General features: G+C 45.5%; 1 non-coding gene across 1 annotated transcript; it reads right to left on the bottom strand.

Annotated features, from left to right (window-relative positions):
• Positions 1-446: 446 nt before the first annotated feature.
• On the bottom strand, positions 447-539 carry TRNAI-UAU (transfer RNA isoleucine (anticodon UAU)). The gene is given in 2 exon segments: positions 447-482; positions 502-539. It is a non-coding gene; the product is annotated as a tRNA-Ile (tRNA).
• Positions 540-11,609: the final 11,070 nt, after the last annotated feature.

An 11,609-nucleotide genomic window follows, 5' to 3' on the forward strand; every position in this document is an offset into this window, starting at 1 on the left:
ACGAATGTGAGAGGTGAATAGTTGGGTTAAGAAGGGGGGATAGGCTGACCCCTACTTAGTACAGATAGACAGGATGCTCATTAAAGATTGCCTTTTTAGGATATATACATCTGGAAATATATGTATCCTCTAGATCCAAATAATAGGTAGCATTGGCTCCACTGGTGTATTTTGGTTTGAAAAAAGGAAGAATTTGCTTGGACAGCTCTCATTTTTTTATTTTTTTAAATCATACATCATCAATTACCAATATCTTCTTGCCCACATTGAGACACCTATTAAATTTGACTGATTTACATGCGCTCCAATGTAAGCCAAATAGCAAAATGCGGAAATGTTGTTTTTAATGTAAAAGATTACATTTTACAATTTACATCCATAGGCCTTTTATTTAACATTGTATACATTCAAACAATGCTATTGGTTGATGAAACAAAAAAAGGGTTTGCTTCAGGTGAGGCTTGAACTCACAACCTCGGTATAGCTTAGCATATACTGACATATAAGTACCGTGCGCTAACCAATTACGCCACTGGAGCAGGTCCCTGTAATGATCCATCTTCTTCTTGCCCCAATTGCCCTCCAACTCTGCTCTTTTAATCTCTGACATCCAAGTTAGATCATTTTCCCATTACTCCTTTTAACCCCTTTTCTTTTTTTCTGCCTCAGATCTGTTTCATACTGTACATTGAATGTGGTTAACACAAAGTATTTCTCGTCATTTTTCAAAAACCCAATAGAAGCAACATTTTACAAAGATAATGTTGTTTAAACAATGTGTACAAACAAGTCATGTATTTCTCTTTATGAAAATGTTCTCATGGTTATTTAGTTCATATTGGTCATCATTCATTAGTGAGTGTTACCCATATCCGCTCAAGAGCCATCTGTGTGACTGTATTCAGTACTACCAGCTATGTAGTCATGGCCGAGTGGTTAAGGCGAAGGACTAGAAATCCATTGGGGTTTCCCTGCGCAGGTTCAAATCCAGCTGACTACGTTGACTTTCTCAGTGGTAATGTGTTATTAAAAACTTCACTGCACTTTGCATTTTGTTTGTATCTGCTTGGCAAAGCAATCTTTACTTACTGGAATATGTGGCACACCAAAGAAGAAAACACCCTGAATTCTTCAAACATTATCCAAGTTATACATTTTAGGGTGCTGCTAGCTGTAAAACATTTAATATAGGGTTCCATTTCAATAAATGCATTGTCTTCTATTGATAAGTATCTCTATGCTGCAACATAGTGCTAAGAGGTCATTTGTGTGCAATACTTTGCACAACATAAAATAGAGGAGAAACGGCTTACCCCTACAGAAATATCTTAAGGTGACAACGGATAATGAGCACTTTAGTGTGAGAGTGAGGGAATTCTTCCACTTTATAATTACAGATAATATTTGAATTCTTCTTAAGGACTGTGCTAAGTACTGCATGTATTGAGATGTGTACATTCTTTACAGTCTGCTAAAACTATATTGTTTACATATAATGGGAATAATCAATGTTATAATTCAACTGCTTATCACACTTCAGCACAAATATCTATTTGTTATGAAAAAGCATTTGTAATGTTTTATTGTTATCATTCACAAAAGATAAGCAGGGCTTTCTAAACCTGTTGAAGAAATAAACAACTTAGCTTGAATTTTACTGAAAAATGGTCATTAATGTACTGTAATAATTGTACTGTAACTTCCTGAAGTTTACAGAAAATTAAGAAATTAATCAAATGTAAACTTTATGGAATCTTTTGTGAAACAGAATGATTCGCATTAAGAACAAATGTACTTTGTACTATGATATTAAATTCAGAGACAGAACATTTTATATTAAAATCAGATTTATTTTTTTGGGGGGTTCAATATGATCTTATATGGGTTCTGTAGTTTCGCAAACCTGTATGTGGGACACTGGGAGGATCAATGTATATGGGCCAACAATCCCTTTGCCAATAACATCATTGTTTGGCGGCGTTATATAGATGATGTCCTGGTTTTTGGGACAGGGATAATGCATCAGTAGACAACTTTGTGTCATTTATTAATAACAATGACTTCAATTTGGAGTTCACACACCAAACAGATATGAATACCATTAATTATCTGGACCTCAAACTAACATCTAATCAAGAAGGAAGGGTGCAAACTGAGACCTTCCTTAAGGAGGTTGACACAAATAACCTACTGATGGCATCCAGTAATCATAAAGACACTTGGATTAGAAATATCCCTTGGGGCCAGTTCATGAGGTTGAAAAGAAATTGCAGTGACAACAACACCTATTTGAAACAAGCAGATTTAATGTTTTGACGGTTTATTGAAAGAGGATACAATTCTGAGTACTTAGCAAAAGAACTCAAAGAGTACAGTGTATGGACCGTGAAAATCTGTTGACTCAAAAGGAAAAGAAACCAAGGGTTACAACCACGCAAACAGTAGATGTGGCATTTGTGACTAACTATAGTTCTGTACACAAACAAATCGAGAAGGTGGTTTCGAAACACTGGTCTATTTTAAGTAATGATCCAGTGTTGGGTGACCATCTGGCTAAGAAACCTAGATTCATTTATAGAAAAGCTTCAAATCTAAAGAATGTCTTAACTCCTAGTGACATTGGACTAATCACATGTCCAGTCTCTAAAAAGATTTGGCTGGGTAATAAACCCATGGGTAACTTCAACTGCACAAAGTGTTCTGTATGTAAATACATGCATGTAAATAGGAAGACCTTTTTGTCTAAAAAAACAAAAGAAGTGTTCACTATAGAGGATTTCATAACCTGTGATTCAATGTACGTAGTGTATTTACTAGAATGTTCCTGTGGATTACATTACGTAGGGAGAACGAAATGTAATTTAAAGATAAGAATACAGGAACACATCCGGAATATCAGGAATGGATTTGAAAAACACAGTGTTTCCAGACATTTCCTGACCCACCATCAGAAAGACCCTTCAAGTTTGACATTTCTGGGCATCAAACATGTTGCAATAGACAGGAGAGGGGGTGATAGACTTAAGGCCCTTTCTGCTCAGGAATCCTTTTGGATACATAAATTAGATTGTATGGTACCTAAGGGGTTGAACGAAGAGTTAGATGTATGGGCATTTTATTAGCACTATATGGATGCCACCGTATGTATCTAATATACTTCATCACGTTTATATTTGTTATCTCTTAGGATAGCATCAGGTCCATTGACTCCATTGAACAGTATAATCTTCTCTATGTGGGAAATTTCTTATATTTTTTATAATCATTTTTATCAACTTTTAGATAAATAAATATGTAATAACGATGTGTATTTGTTTAATGATTGTGTTTTATTTCCCCCTTTTTTTGCAGAGCCGTTTTTTTGCAGAGTTATATATGTAATAAAGTGTGTTAACTGCTTTTGTATATTTCTGATCCGATCCATTGTCACGCCCCCAGTTTTGAGTATATACATGTGATTGGCTTATTGCCCTAATAGGCTGACCAATGATGGCAGTGACGTGTGTATTTAATACTGGAGAATGTGACGGTGAATTTTATCCCTGGAGAAGAAGCATTTTTAGCTTCGAAACGCGTTGGATTATTTTATAGCTTGGTACCTTTTAATTTTGCCACTACTCATTGCTATATTAGCATTTTTATGCCTTTGTGGTATGAACTATTGGCCTAGTTCGTTCCGTTCTCACTCTGCATGCTACCCGTGACGTCACTGAGGTGCGCGAGCGCCGGGACTGTATACTACTGCTGCACACCGGGGGATCTGGTAACAGAGAAAGTGCTTCAACATGGACGTGCACTGCTGGTTATAAAGACTTCCGCATGTGCGGTCTACACGCAGTGCCTTGATCTACACAGATGCTCCAGTCGGTGGGGTGATTCCAGCAGCTCAAGGACTGAGGCTGTTGATCGCGAGGACATCCGGGTGGTGAGAGACTCTGATGACGTTGCACTAACGCCAGCTGCTGTACCATTGGACCTTACCTTCTACCCAGATGACTGCAATGTGGTAACATCGTGCAATTTTGCACATGAATGCTCATTTTGTTCTATATTGATGTACGCTTAATACTTACCTCCTTATCACGAATACATTTGTATATGACATACTTCACCATTTGCGTTTTGCGCTTTTCCTGTGTTTTTTTCTTCTAGTTTGTGTGAGTGCTGAGCCACTCTCTGATTTAGCAGCACACGCCACAACCAACGGACTGTATGGTTTGAATTATACTTTCAGAGTAGAGTAACACCTGTATTGTGTTTTATTTAATTATACAAGGTGATTTATATGGTACACTATTATATTTATATAGTGATTCACATTATTAAGGTGTTTTTTGGGTTCCGCACTTATTTCTTCATTATATTTTAACACCTGTACCTCGTCACCATGCATAAAAGGTTACAAACTTTGCATAGCCAACCACTCAATGATCTTTATCTGAACTTGCCCTTGTGCAGATACTGCATTGTGCCATCTGCTTCCATGGATCAACCCCGATTCTACGGATGCAGGAACCCACTCGCCTCTGCCGTGCCTGTTATGCAGAAAAAGCGAAAGGTGGCAGCCGTTTCCACGCCAAGGCCAAAGCGACAGGCTAAGGCCAATACAGAAAACCTTCTGCTGACTCCAAAGGCTAATTGTTTTAATAGACGTCAGCCTTATTATGTCAAGAAGAAATACGGCAATGTACACTCAACGCAAAACAAATGGCAGCCAACCCATCGAACCCGCAGACCACTTCCTCCCATTCACTTCGACGACTCTGCCGCCGCTCTCCTGAAAATCTTCAGCCCGTCTTCTCCACTACTCGTCCTTGACGCTGCCGCCGCCCTCCCGGAAACCCACAGGCCATCTTCGCCAGTGCTCTTTGACGACGCTGCCGCTGGTGCCTCTGAAATCCACGGGTCACTTTCTCCTTTGCGCTTAGACGACTCTGCCGCTTCTCGCCCGAAAATCCAGATGTCACTTTCTCCATTCCTCTTCGACGACGCTGCCACTTCTCCTCTCCAGGATATCCACAGGTCACCTCCTCCACCCTTCTTTGATGACGCTGCGCTTCTCTCCATGGAACCCCCATCTCATTCTCCGTAGCACCCATCCAAACAGATGTCCACAGAACACCATGCACAAGAAGCAGCTCGTTAGACCGGATGCTGAATGGGATAAGTGTGGATATTCCCGAGAACTCTATTGTGCTGGCAAAGATAGATCTGCTTCTGGAGACCATGCTAAATATGGAACAACGGATGCTAAATATGGATCAATGGATGGATCGACGGATGGAGAAGATAGAGGCTGACATAGCGGGGATACATAATTTGCTCGGTGTTCATGCCCCTGTATCCCCGATGTCAGAGCAGGAGTGTACATGTATGCCGTTGAGGAGGAGGATAACATGATAACCCCGTCAAGACCACACCAGGAGACAACACGGCGACCAAGACAGGAGGAAAGCTTCCTCCCAGACCACCTACCCTCGCCCGCCGCCACAAGCACACCTGCTCACGGAAGAGCACCCGATTCCAGAACCCAACCTACATTTGCTTGTATCGATACGGTGCCCGACATCATCCTGCGCGGTCTGCCACCGGCACTCAGGGAGAAGTATAGGGTGATGAGTGCTCTTGCACTCCACAAGTATGCCTTGTTCCTTTTTTTTTTTTTCCAATGTTTTTATTAGGCACTTATACAGTACATCAGTCATTACAAATAACATAGCCTAAAAATAATTTTTTTAACAACTTTTTTGGGGGAGAAGTAAAGTGGCAACTGGAGATGCCAGAGAAGAAGAAAAAAAGAGGAAGGGGGGGATGCCTTCGGGGAAGGAAGGCGAAGAGAGGGAGGGGTGTGGGGAATGAAGGGGAGAGAGAGGGGGAGGGTGGAGAGTTAGGTGGGAGGGGTGGGAAACCCATTTGGCTGTTGTATGTTCTCTGTTTCGAACTGTTTTTTAGTCCTTACGGGGAGGAGGAGGGCCTCCGACTCGTTAAGGTTGGTTGGGCAACTCTAGTGAGAAGGATCCAGGGTTCCCAAATTTCCTCATAGGCGGGGACTTTTTGCCTAACGATGGCGGTCAGCCGTTCCATGGACATCACATCACCGATTCTGTTTTTGATTGTGCTCAGTGCTGGCGTGGTCGTTTTCCTCCAGGAGGCCGCAATGCAGCATCTAGCCGCGGTAAGGATGAAGGAGATTAATTTCCTGGTGGGCCGGACAATGTCCGGCATTGGCGCAGCCAACAGGTAGGTCAGTGGTTCAATAGGAATTTCTAGGTCGGTGACCTCTTTTATCAAAATGTGGACCTTGGTCCAGTATTTCACAATTTCTGGACAGGACCACCAGATGTGGACCATGTCCCCTCTATTACCACAGCCTCTCCAACATTGGTCTGATGCCAGAGGGTAGATCTGGTTTAATCGTGCTGGGGTAAGATACCAGCCAAACATAATCTTGTAAATATTTTCCTTGATTGTAGTACATAGGGAAGTTTCTGAGGCTGCCTGCCAGATTTCTTCCCAAGTCTCTCTTTCTATATTCATACTCATATCTGCTGACCATCTAAGCATGTAATCATGCTGTTTGGGAGTCGTTGAGTGCTCTAGTACATTGTATATATCTGATATTAGACCCTTCTGGTGAGTCTTAACCTCACAGAGGTGCTCGAACTTAGTGAGAGTGGGGTATTCTGGAAGAGGACAGGTGGTCCGTACAAAATTTCTGATTTGTAGATATTTGAATATGTCCAATTCTCGAATTTTATATTTAGTCCTCAGTTCTTGATAGGTCAGGAGCTTCCCTAGGCTCAAAAGATCAGCAATCGCCTCTATACCCCTTGTGTTGAATTGGACGAACAGTTTAGATCCGCATCCCGGAGGGAATCTCGGGTTATTAAAGATAGGGGTCAGTTGAGAACTAGTTGAGGAGAGATCATATTTGATTTTGCATCTATTCCAGACATCCCACGTGAGTCGTGAGGCCTGCAGTGCAAGATTATATTTTTGCCCCTCTCCTCTGTCCAGGCTCCAGAGGTAGGCTTGCAAGGAAGGCATCTTGGCATATTGAGTCTCTATGTTTACCCAGCAACAACGGGTCGGGTCTGAGTTCCACATTACTACCTGCTTGAGCTGGGCAGCTAGGTAGTATTTATATAAATCTGGTACCCCCAGTCCCCCCCTGGATCTCGCGGCCATCAGGACCGATCTGGCTACTTTGGGCCTCTTGCCCTGCCAAATGAAGTGGAGCAATCTGTTCTGTATGTATTTTAGATCAGTGGCCGGAACGTGGATCGGGAGTGTCTGAAAAAAGTATAACATTCTTGGGAGTATATTCATTTTTGCGGAGATCATCCTCCCGAACCACGAGATCTGGTAACCTTCCCAATGATCTAGATCCTTTTTGATCTTGACCCATAACTTCGGGTAGTTAACCCGGTATAGATCCCGGTAGTGCCTTGACACATTAATTCCCAGATACTTAATGTGCGAAGGGCACCATCTATAGCTAAAATTTAGTTTAAGGAGTTTGACCACGGGATCTGGGAGGCTACGATTTAGGGCCTCAGATTTGTCGCTGTTTATTTTATATCCTGATACCTTCCCAAACTCCGTCAGTTCCATCTGAAGGTTAGGGAGGGAAGTTAGGGGGTTAGTCAGAGTTAGGATGATATCATCAGCGAAAAGGGAAATTTTGTATTGTTCCTGATCGAGGGAGAGACCCTGAATATTTGGGTTTTGTCTTATTCTAGTCGCCAGTGATTCGATCGTGAGGGCGAAAAGAAGAGGGGAGAGGGGGCATCCTTGCCGGGTTCCATTGCGGATTTGGAATCGTTCGGGGCCTCCACCTGAAAGTCTTTTTGAGGCTGACGGGTTTCGGTATAGTCCCTGAACCCCCTTCATGAACGAATCTTTGAACCCAAATTTTGTCAGTGCGTGTTCTAGAAATAGCCATTCTGTCAAATGGATACAAAAAAGAGACACAGCGCACAACACTCATAGTGCATTACAAAATATTATTGACATGAATAATAAATGGTGAGTAATGTGCGTACATCAAATAAATTAATAACAAGCAGTTTCGGGATATTTTACCCAATGCCTTCGGAGACCAGGATATATTTCTTTGCAGGGGTGATACTGCTGTCCTCGATGGTGCAGGGTCCTATTGAAATGTATGCACAACCTCTGCTTGATCTTGCTCCCCTGAGCACAGGCAGGCTGGGAGCTGCTGATTCCTGCAGTGTTTCAGCAGGGCAGTTTTAGACATCAGCTGTGCGCCAACACTCTCCTCCGTGTGGATCACTTCCTGGATCGTGACGTCACCGCAGGGATTCGGCGCCGCTCAGCAACAGTCAAAATCGCGCAGTAGTGTGCCAGTATGGGGCTAGAGCACTAGTACAAGCTTGTCCTACGCGTTTCGAAACGGAACGTTTCTTCTTCAGGGACTAATATTAAGTGGATTTCGGGTAAAAGCTATATATCCCGCAATCGTGTCTCATTGGTTAATCCCTTAATCCTATTGTCCAATAGGGAACCAACGGGGGCGGGATTAGAGTCCTGAAAGACATACGTCACTAACTAAGGTTAACATATGCAAAAAAACTTGGAACAAACTTTAATAACAAGAACAATGTTAACCAAGACGCAAATGATGGGCTCATACATTTGATGACACAAAGGTCTTCATTTAATCACATGCAAATGTTCCCTCTGACACACCTAGAATACTTAAATCAAGCTGTTCTCTCTCCAGAGTTTCAGGGTATCTCTCTGCTTCAGACAGCATACAAAAAGAAAGACTTTATAGCAGTAATCTACTTCAGCATTTCAGTCCTCTCTCTTGACCAGCCAGGTGCCCTGACGAATCAGAATGGCAACCCCTCTGCGTTTGCTACTAAACGAAGAGAAGTAGCTCAACGGATACGCTTGCTGAAATGTTTTAGGCGGCTCCTGAGATGTGAAGTTGGTCTCCTGGAGGAAAACCATATCACCCCCCGACTTCTTAATTCCTGGAGTGCCAGGCATCTCTTCCTATTGTTGTGCAGGCCCTTAACATTTAGGGAAACAATTTTTAGTGCTTTTTGTTGAGACATTTTGTCTTAAGTTTTCGCTGGGCCATGGGTGGGGTCCCTTCCGGTTTGGGGGGGGGAGGCTTGAGAGGGGGTCTTAGTGACTGGGGTTGCCTGCTCTGACGGGGAATCGGCGTGTGTGTTTTCATTGGCGTAGAGCTGAGAGACAAGCAGCCAAAATGGGGGGGAAGCGGGGGGGAGAGAGAGGGTGGGTTGGGGGGGGAAGAGAGGGAGGATTGGGTGAGGAACCGCTGGGACAGTAACAGCGGGTAAGAGAAGAGGAGAAGAAAGTCGACCCTAATGGGGTCTTAAAGGTTGAAAACCGGTCTAATCTAAGGACCGGCTGGAGTGGTATAAGACCCTTGGGGGCCGGGCCGGTAATGGCCTCCAGCAGAGGCGGGCTGGGCAGAGACCCTTAACAATATTCGGTTACACCCGAGCATATTTTCTCTAGAGTGTCCGAATTGGAGAGGCTTCTAGGGAACTTACTGCCAACAGGGCAGATCGGGTCTATACTACCATCGCCCTATTTTCCTTCGTGCGGGGGGGGCTAAAGGGGGATAACATCTTTTGGTTTCCCATGTATTGAGGTGCGGGTGAGATTGGGGGGGGAGTGGTTTAGGGCTGGTGGGAGTGGGGGAATGAGCTGCGCGCATGAGGATGGGTGCCTAGAGATAGAGGGGGGCGAGAGGAGGGGGGGGGAGGAAGGGAGAGCCAAAAGGGAGAAGGAAAGATAAAATAAGGAGGGGGGAGAGGGTAGGGGGGGGGAGAGAGAGGGGGGGGGTGTAGGTAGGGGGGTAGAGGTGGGAGGGTGAAAGGGCAGTTCAATCACATGTTCTCTGTTGTTTTTCATTTTAGATAGCATGAAACACTCAAAGTACATATTGCATTACACAATCCTTTACCACCAGGGTAAGTAGTGCCAACCTTTTGGGATAGGCTACACACTCCCGATGTCTGGTGGGATACTGTTATGAGGCGTCCTTTCCAGGGAAGGGTAGGATGCTTGGGGGGGGTGGGGGGAGGAGGGGGGGAGAGAGGGGAGGGGGGGATAGGCAGAGGGAGTGGGGTTGAGGGGAGAATGGGGGGGGAGTGTGATGGAGGGGGGGAGGGAGGGAGAGGGGGAGAAGGGGGGCAAGGGGTAGGGGATTACCAGGTATGGGGGGGGGGGCAAGAGACGAGGGGAGTGTGGGGGGGGGAGAGGGGAGGAGGAGGGGAGAGGGGAGAGGGAGTGGGAGAGGACCGCGACAGGATGGGGGGGGGGAGCGGGGGGGATCAAAAAGGGGGCTCGGGAGGAGCCCGTTATTGGATAACGTCATTTTGAGCATCAAGGAGTATGTAGCATGCATCCCCAGGGTGGGGGCCGGTTAGCCCTTGGAAAGGGCAATAGGCTCCTGTGACATGTTTGGCTGACGTAATTATGGATTATTTCTTTAACAACCAGAGCTGAACATCGGGGTAACATTGAGAATATGCATTACATGGGCCATGGCAGGAAAGTTAGGCCTTGACATCTTTCATAAAGACTGCTATAGTCGCCTGGTACCTGTTGAGATGGTGTAGATTAGAGACATAGATAACATCAGATCACATTCAACCAGTACTAACAAAGCATTCAAGTGACCAGGTGTTAGAAGTTATCAGTGTGTCGGGGGGGGGTCGTTGCCTCCTGCTTTTAGTCCGGGCAGTGTCTCTCTCACCTGTGTGTTGTTGGGGAACAGTTTTAGCAGAGTGAGAGGGTAGTTAGTTGGTGAAGGCGGGAGGGGGGTTGGTGGTAGGGGTAGGGGTGGGGGGGAGGGAGAGGGGAAGGGGGGGGGTGGGGAGGGGGGGTGTGGGAGAGGGAGGGGGGAGAGGGGGGTGGGGGGTGGTGGAGGGGAGGGAGGCGGGTGGGGAGGGGGGGAAGGGGAGAGGGGGGGGGGAAGGGGGAGAGTGGGGGGGCGAAGGAGGGGGGGGTAGGAAAGGGGGGGGGGGCTAGGGGAACAGGGGGGGGGGGTAGGGGAACGGGGGGGGGATACATATATCCTCATAAGCAACAATTTGTCTCAGCCTGTAGGTGAAGCGAGCATAATAACATGAGCTCCATTCGGAGCAATAACAGTAACGATCGCGAGCAGCAACAACAGAACCCTTTCATGGGGCCCTGAATCAAAATCAAAATGGGGGGGAACATCTATAACGCTAACGATAAAGGAATGGGAGCTTGAGGGAAAGAGTCAATGTCTAATCCTGATAATCCTTCTAGTGGGGGATAACACAACTATAGGGTAGTGAGGGGGGGAACCCAGATGACTCTAGGGGGTGGTAGGAAGAGACTCAGAGGGGAATATATGTGGGTATCATAGTTTTACAGACCCCATCCCTGGAAGTATGACCGCGGAAGGGCTCATGTGGGGCTGTGAAGACTTGCGCTGGCAGCACTCCTCCAGGGAGGGAGAGGGAGCCCCGGGATCCGGTGAGGGTATAAGATTGCCCCGGGGAGGGGCCCATCGGGCCGAGAGGGGGGGGAGCGCTAGGTTGCCCCGAGCTGGGAGTAGTCCTGTGGTATCA

This window comes from Ascaphus truei, assembly GCF_040206685.1.
Source record: "Ascaphus truei isolate aAscTru1 chromosome 12 unlocalized genomic scaffold, aAscTru1.hap1 SUPER_12_unloc_6, whole genome shotgun sequence".
NCBI lineage: Eukaryota > Metazoa > Chordata > Amphibia > Anura > Ascaphidae > Ascaphus > Ascaphus truei.